The sequence below is a fragment of the Sapajus apella genome, unplaced genomic scaffold (genome assembly GCF_009761245.1).
Source record: "Sapajus apella isolate SASKATOON/1434 unplaced genomic scaffold, GSC_monkey_1.0 scaffold76, whole genome shotgun sequence".
Classification (NCBI taxonomy): domain Eukaryota; kingdom Metazoa; phylum Chordata; class Mammalia; order Primates; family Cebidae; genus Sapajus; species Sapajus apella.
In genome coordinates, this window is record NW_022437016.1 from 179,944 (window position 1) to 186,900 (window position 6,957).

The 6,957-nt window shown below is 43.5% G+C and overlaps 1 pseudogene across 1 annotated transcript; it reads right to left on the reverse strand.

Moving 5' to 3' along the window:
• Positions 1–2,247: 2,247 nt before the first annotated feature.
• Positions 2,248–3,493, reverse strand: LOC116532352 (annotated as a pseudogene). The gene has a single exon (XR_004260835.1). The product of XR_004260835.1 is annotated as a eukaryotic translation initiation factor 3 subunit H pseudogene (transcript).
• Positions 3,494–6,957: the final 3,464 nt, after the last annotated feature.

A 6,957-nucleotide genomic window follows, 5' to 3' on the forward strand; every position in this document is an offset into this window, starting at 1 on the left:
ATTCCTTTTTAAAATAACGTTGAATTTTGGCCTCCAATCTCTTCTGGATTATATAATTTCTGCTGAGAGGACTGCTGTTAATCTGATGGCCTTTTCTTTTTAGGTGACCTGGTCTTTCTCTCTGGCCACCCTTAACAATTTTTCTGTCATTTCAACCTTGGAGAACCTGATGATTATGTGTCTTGAGGTTGAGCTTCTTGTGTAGTATCTTACTGGTGTTCTCTGCATTTCCTGAATTTGAATGTTGGACTGTCTTGCTATGTTGGGGTGATACTCAGGATGATATTCTGAAGTACGCTTTCCAATTTCATTCCATTCTCCCCATCTCTTTCAGGTATGCCAATTGGTTGTAGGTTCAGTCTCTTTACATAATCCCATGTTTCTCAGAGGGTTTGCTCATTCCTTTTCATTCTTTTTTCTCTATTGTCTTCCTGTCTTATTTCAGAAAGATAGTCTCAAGCTCTGAGATTCTTTCTTCCGCTTGGTCTATTCTGCTATCGATACTGGTGATTACACTGTGAAATTATCTTGTTGTGTTTTTCAGCTCCATCAAATCAGTTATGTTCCTCTCTAAACTGGATATTCTGGCTATCAGCTCCTGTATTGTTTGATCACAATTCTTAGCTTCTTTGCACAGCGTTACAACATGCGTCTTTAGCTCAGTGAAGTTCATTATTACCCACCTTTTGAAGTTCCTTATGTCCATTCAGACATCTTAGCCTCAGCTCAGTTCTGTGCTCTTGCTGGAGAGGTGTTGTGGTCATGTGGCAGAGAAGAGGTACTCTGGCTTTTTGAGTTTTCAATATTTTTGTGTCGAATATTTCACATATTTGTGGACTTATCCATCTTAGATTTTTGAGGTTGCTAAGCTTTGAATGGGGTTTTTGTGGAGTCATTTTTGTGGATGTTATTGTTTTCTGTTCGTTTGTTTTTTCTTTTCACACTTAGGCCACTCTTCTGTAGGGTGGCTATGGTTTGCTGGGGATCCACTACAGACTCTAGTTGCCTCAGTGTTTTTTGTACTTGGAGGTGTCGTCAGTGGAGGCTGTGAAACAGCAATGATGGCAGCCTGCTTTTTTCTCTGGAAGCCCTGTCCTAGGGTGGTACTGACCTGTTGCCAGCCTGAATGTGTCTGTAGGAGGTGGCTGGAGAACCCTGTTGGGAGGTCGCATCCAGTCAGGAGAAACAGGGTCAGGGATCCACTTAAAGAAGCAGTCTGGCTGCTTTTTGATAGAGCAGATATGCTGCAGTGCGGGGGCCCTTCCTCGTCTGAACCATTTGAACTCTCCAAAGTTGGCAGGCTGGAATGTCTGAGTTGACTGAACCACAGAGATGTTGGCTGCCCCTCCTCTGGGAACTCATCTCAGGAAGAGATAAGAGCTGGGTCTGTATAACCCTGGCTGGAGTGGCTGAAACTCTCACAGGGAGGTCCCACTCAGTGAGGATAAATGCATTGGGATTTGTTTAAAGAAGTAGTGGATTTGTTTAAAGAAGTAGTCTAGCCACGATCTGGCAAAACAAGTGTGCTGTGTCATGGGAGGGATCCTTCCTAGTCCAGACTGTTTGGGTTCTCCAAAGCCAGGAAGCTGGAATGGCTGAGTTGATTGAACCACAGAGATGGACTGCCCCTCCCCCCAGGAACTTGGTCCTGTCTCAGATAGACTCCAGCCTATTGCTGCTGGCTGGCTGGAATTCCAAGCCTGAATGAGGTGCTGTGGAAGGGGGGCCTGTAGAATGATGCTGCTTGGTTCCCTGGATTCAGCTGCTTTCCTAGGGGTAAGAATAGATATCTTGCCTTGCTGGGGATCCCATTAGAACTCCTACATCTCTATGTGTGCCAGAGAAGCTTCTTTGCCGAGATTCCACAACATCTCTGTGTATCAGACCTAAGGCTCTTGTGGCATGGGCTCATGAGGGGATCTTCTGATTCATGGGTTGCAGTGTTCCATGTGAGAATCGTGGCTTCCCAGGCACGGTCACACAATTGCTCACTGCTTCTCTTGGTTGGAGGTCGGGGTTCCTTTGGCTCAATGCAGCTCCTAGTTAGGCCATTGCCACAGCCTGGTTTTCTTCATTCTCTGTGGGTTGAGTTGTTTGCTTAGTTAGTCCCAATACAAGAACCTGGATATCTCAGTTGGTGCTGAATTCACTTGCTGCTTTTATTCCTCTCCATTAGTGCCACGTACTGCAGCTGCTTCTAATTGCCATCTTGGCCCCTTGATGACATTTTCTTTTTTTTTTTTTTTCAAGATTTTGTTTTATTTTATTATGGCTAGAAAGACAGTGTTATAGCCAAAATCGGCAATGACACTAAAGAAATACTCTGTGCTTTTCAATATGCAAATATATTTCTTCCAAGAGTTGCCCTGGTGTGATTTCAAGAGTTCATGTTAACTTCTTTTCTGGAAACTTCCTTTTCTTAGTTGTTGTATTCTTGAAGAGCCTGGGCCATGAAGAGCTTGCCTAAGTTTTGGGCAGTGAACTCCTTGATGTTCTGGCAGTAAGTGTTTATCTGGCCTGCAATGAGCAGCGAGTCCATCCTGGCAGGGGGCTGTGGTGGTTTGAAGAGTTTGGACAGGTCCTCCTCGGGGAGCAGGGGTCCTTCTCGGCTCTGGCGCTGCATATTCTCCTGCTGGCGACGCTGCTGATACTGATGTTTCTGCTGCTGCTGTTTACTAGTATTCCTCATGTATGTGTTGTATTTAACTATATCTGGGCTCATTTCATCCACTCTGTCCATCAGCAACTGTAGATTCTTCCCCAAATGATTGCTGCTGGCAAGACTGAGCAATTAATGTTTACCTGCTACAGCTGACTTCTTTTCAAGTTCCCACATTAAGACATTAATCAGCTGTGAATTTTTAATCACAATCGGCACTTCTTCAAACATGTACTCAAAGGTGATATTTGCTTTTTTCAATGCTTCAGGGGGAAAATCCTTCTCTTTACAAACTTCCATCAGTTTAGGAGTCAGTCTGTATGCCTTTAGTGAGAGAGACCCTTGGGCAGTTTTTATGGGATCGTAAATGAGAATGGCAGATTCTTCAATGGCATGCTGATAACTGAACTGAGAGTCCAGGAGCGCTCGCGTGACAAATGAGCCATAGTATGTGGACTGGTACCAGCCCACATGAAGATGATCAATGTTTACATGGCGAAGGCTCCGCATCATTTCCATCTGATATTGGGCTTCATCAAAATCAGCATCATCCTCTGTGTGCTGAGGGAAAGGAAAGCAGTTGGTAATTTCAAGCCAATCTTCTACAACCAGGCCCAAAAGCACTCCTTGAAAAACTTCAGTTCCTTGTCCTTCTTCTTGATAATGTTTGATTATCTTTAATACCACAAGGCCATCTATCTGCACTTGCTTCACGGCTGAATCTCCAGGGCCACCTTTGCCCTTGCCTTTCCCCGCTGTGCCGGTGGTGGAACTGGAAGAGGTGGCAGAAGAGCCGGTACCTTCCTTGCGAGATGCCATCTTTCTAGGCAGACTGACATTTTCTTTAGCTGTTCATTTTTTTTTTTTTTAATCTCATTTAGGTCTTAAGGGGCATATGCTCAGCATGAGGTTCATATTTGGGTTACAAAGAAAACAAGGTATAGAATGTATCCTCAAGAAACTTAAAGTCTAGAGGAAAAGGCAACTACATACAAAGAACATTTCAAAATGATGCCCCAAGCTACAGGGAAAGGGAAAGATACTGGGTTCTATGTAAATCCAAATGAAAGATATAAAGGAAATTTTCCTTGGGGGAGATAGCAAGAGTCTTAAAAGAGGATTAGAAATTATTCAGGTGAAGAAGTGTGGGAAGGACATTCTGGGTAGACAGATTAACTTGAGAATCTGTTACTACTAGTAGTACTACTATCACTACTGCTAGATAACATTTACTATGTACTGTATGTACCAGACACTGTTGTAATAGATTTATACTTACGACTCGTTTGAACTTTATAATTCCGTACATAGGCGATATGTACTATTGTCATCACCATTTTACATATAAAGGAGTTGTTCAGGTCACTTGCTCACAGTCATACAATCAAGTAGTTTGTGATGAGTTGAACCCAAGTAGTGTTATGCCAGAACCCAACATGCTTAATCACTGTACTAGAGTTTAGTGAGTATACTAGATTTTTGGAGTACATAAACCCCCATATCTCCTGGAATTTCCTCCCTCATCTTTCTTCTTCACCAACATATCTTTTTCTTGATACGATGTACCAATAATTGTGTTTTAGTTGGATGTTGTATCCACTGCAGATTGCCACAAAAATTCCGTGTAAAAACCAACCACAGAATATTTATATAACTTAGGAGTCAGTGGGATTCAGATGATCTGGACTGTACTTGTTCTCGGCTGGGCTTGCTCATGTGTTGGTGGACGGCTATGAGTCAGTTAGGTAGCCATGTTCATCTTGGATAAACTTTGTCACATATCTAGGAATAGGGTGATTATTGGGTTGAACTAGACTGATTCAACTAGGATAGTGAGGAAGACTTTAATTGCATTCAGATTTCCACAGTTTTAACCTAATATCCTTTCTCTGTTCCAAGATCCCATCCAAAATATCATATTACATTTAATTGTCATGTTATGTAGGCTCCTCTTGATTGTGACTGTTTCTCAGACCATTCTTTTTCCAATGACCTTGACAATTTTGAGGCATACACGTCAGGTAATTTGTAAAATTCCCTAAATTGGAGTTTGATATTTTTCTCATTAAACTGGAGTTACCATTTTTGGGGTGAAGACCACAGAGGCTCATTTTTAGTATATCATGCCAAGGGTACATGCTATTAACATGACTTATCATTGTTGATGTTCACTTAAGTTGGATTTTAAAAATGCATCTTATACAAAAATCTATTTAATTGTATAAGTTATATAATGGAGGATAAACTTACAAATATATTCTCCTAATCCCAAGGGACGCTGTACCATTTTAGCTGTTACTTGAATTAAATGAACATGTATTTAATGTATGAGATTTTAAGTCAATGGGTGAACAATTATAAACATGATAAATAAGTTTAATTTCTCATAACAAATATAAGGTGAGTTCTTAGTCTGTTCTGTGCTACTATTCTGTGTAGAATACTCAAAACTGAGTAATTTATCAAGGAAAGAGATTTATTTCCTCACATTTCTTGAGGCTGGAAAGTCTAAGATCAAGGTGCTGGCATCTGGTAAGGGCCTTCTTGTAGCATCATGTGATGAAGACAAGAGAGAAAGGGAAGGGGGCTGAACACATCTGCTTATAAGGAATCACTCTCATGATAACAGTCCTAATCCATTAATGAGGCAGTGCCCTCATGACCTAATCACCTCTTAAAGGTCCCACCTCTTAACACCGTTGATTTAGGAATGACGTTTTCAACACATAAACTTTGAAGAGCCTATACAAACCACAGCAGGCAGTAAATACAATTTCCCAATGCAGACAAAAAAGGAAGCATCCTGGTTTCAAGGTAAAGATTATATCAAATGTGAACCATTGCCGTTGAAAGAGTATTTCAGGGAGAACTGCCAAGATGGCCAACTAGACACGGACAGGAAGAGCTTCTCCTACCAAGATCAACCAGACCATCAGGTAGACTGGCATACTCCAAACACATCTTTGAAAAGAAGGCATTGAGAATGGATACAGAGAAGATGCAAACCCTGGAGATGAAAGGAGAGGAAGTTGGGAAACCTGCTCAGGGTTGCTGAGCACTAAAGCTTGTTCTTGGCCCCGAGGGGCTCCTAGGGAAAGGGTACATGAAATAGGCATGAAGAGCTCCACTTATGCCACAGACTTCAGGATCTTAGCTACAAGAGACCCCACAACCCCTACAGACATTTGATTGGCAGGGAGAACTGTCCAGAGAGCTAGCAGAGACAGAACTGCTGTCTGTATGGAGCCAGAGGGTTTGGCATGGGAAAGGCTGCAGTGGAGCACAGCCACTAACGCTCATCCTAAGCCATAGGCACCCATCCCATGGGCACTCATATTCCTCTAGGTGGCTTTAGTTTTTGTTAGCTGCTGGATCTGGAGAGAGCAGGGCTATCTTTCCTGTGGGCTGGGTCCAATCTCAAATGAATACCCCATTTGCCAGCCTCTCCCAAGGTCCCTGCCTGGCCATGCCCAGTTGCAGCACAGCCTCAGCTGCCCCACTGAAATGCTTGCCAGCAGTCATCACTATAGCTCTTTCACTGGAAGCCCCCACCTTCCCACTGGAGCACTTTTGCAGAGACTCCCGCTAGTACACACCTGCCTATAGACTCTTCCCAGCCATGTTGCCACAGCCCCACTGCTGCCCAGCCAGCATGCACATAGATGTAGTCCCCCTGCTCCCCTGTTGGTGTGCATTCACCTGTGGCCTCCTGCTGCCCTGTTGGTGTGCACTTGCTGGCAGCTCCCTGCTACTCTGCTGCCCATGGCTCCCCTGTCACAGTGTACTCTCTTGTGTACCCACCACCGCCCTGTCACAGCACTTTTGCTGGCAGCCTTTATCTGAGTGCTGTTGCTAGCACACTGGGAACACCTCAGTCTCTCCAATGCAACAGGTGCTTGACTTAGAGTGGCCAGAGAGCAAAGCTGCAGGCCTGATTCCAGCTCCTCAGGGTTAGAGCATGCAGCTCAGGAGTGTTCAGCTGAGCCTTGGCCTCCTGAAAGCATCCAGAAATGAAGCCAATTGATTACACCCAACTCATGCCACAGTGAAACCCTTAAGGACATCAAAGAATATACAAGCAAAAGCCCTACCTAAAGGACAGAAACTTCAAGGGTTAAAGGAACATCAACCCATACAGATGAGAAAGAACTAGTGCAAGAATTACGGCAATTATAAAAGCCAGTGGCTTCTTACCTCCAAATGACTGCACTGACCCTCCAACAATGGTTCTTAACCGGAGTGAAATTGCTGAATAACAGACACAGAATTCAGATTCTGGATAACAAGGAAGCTCAACG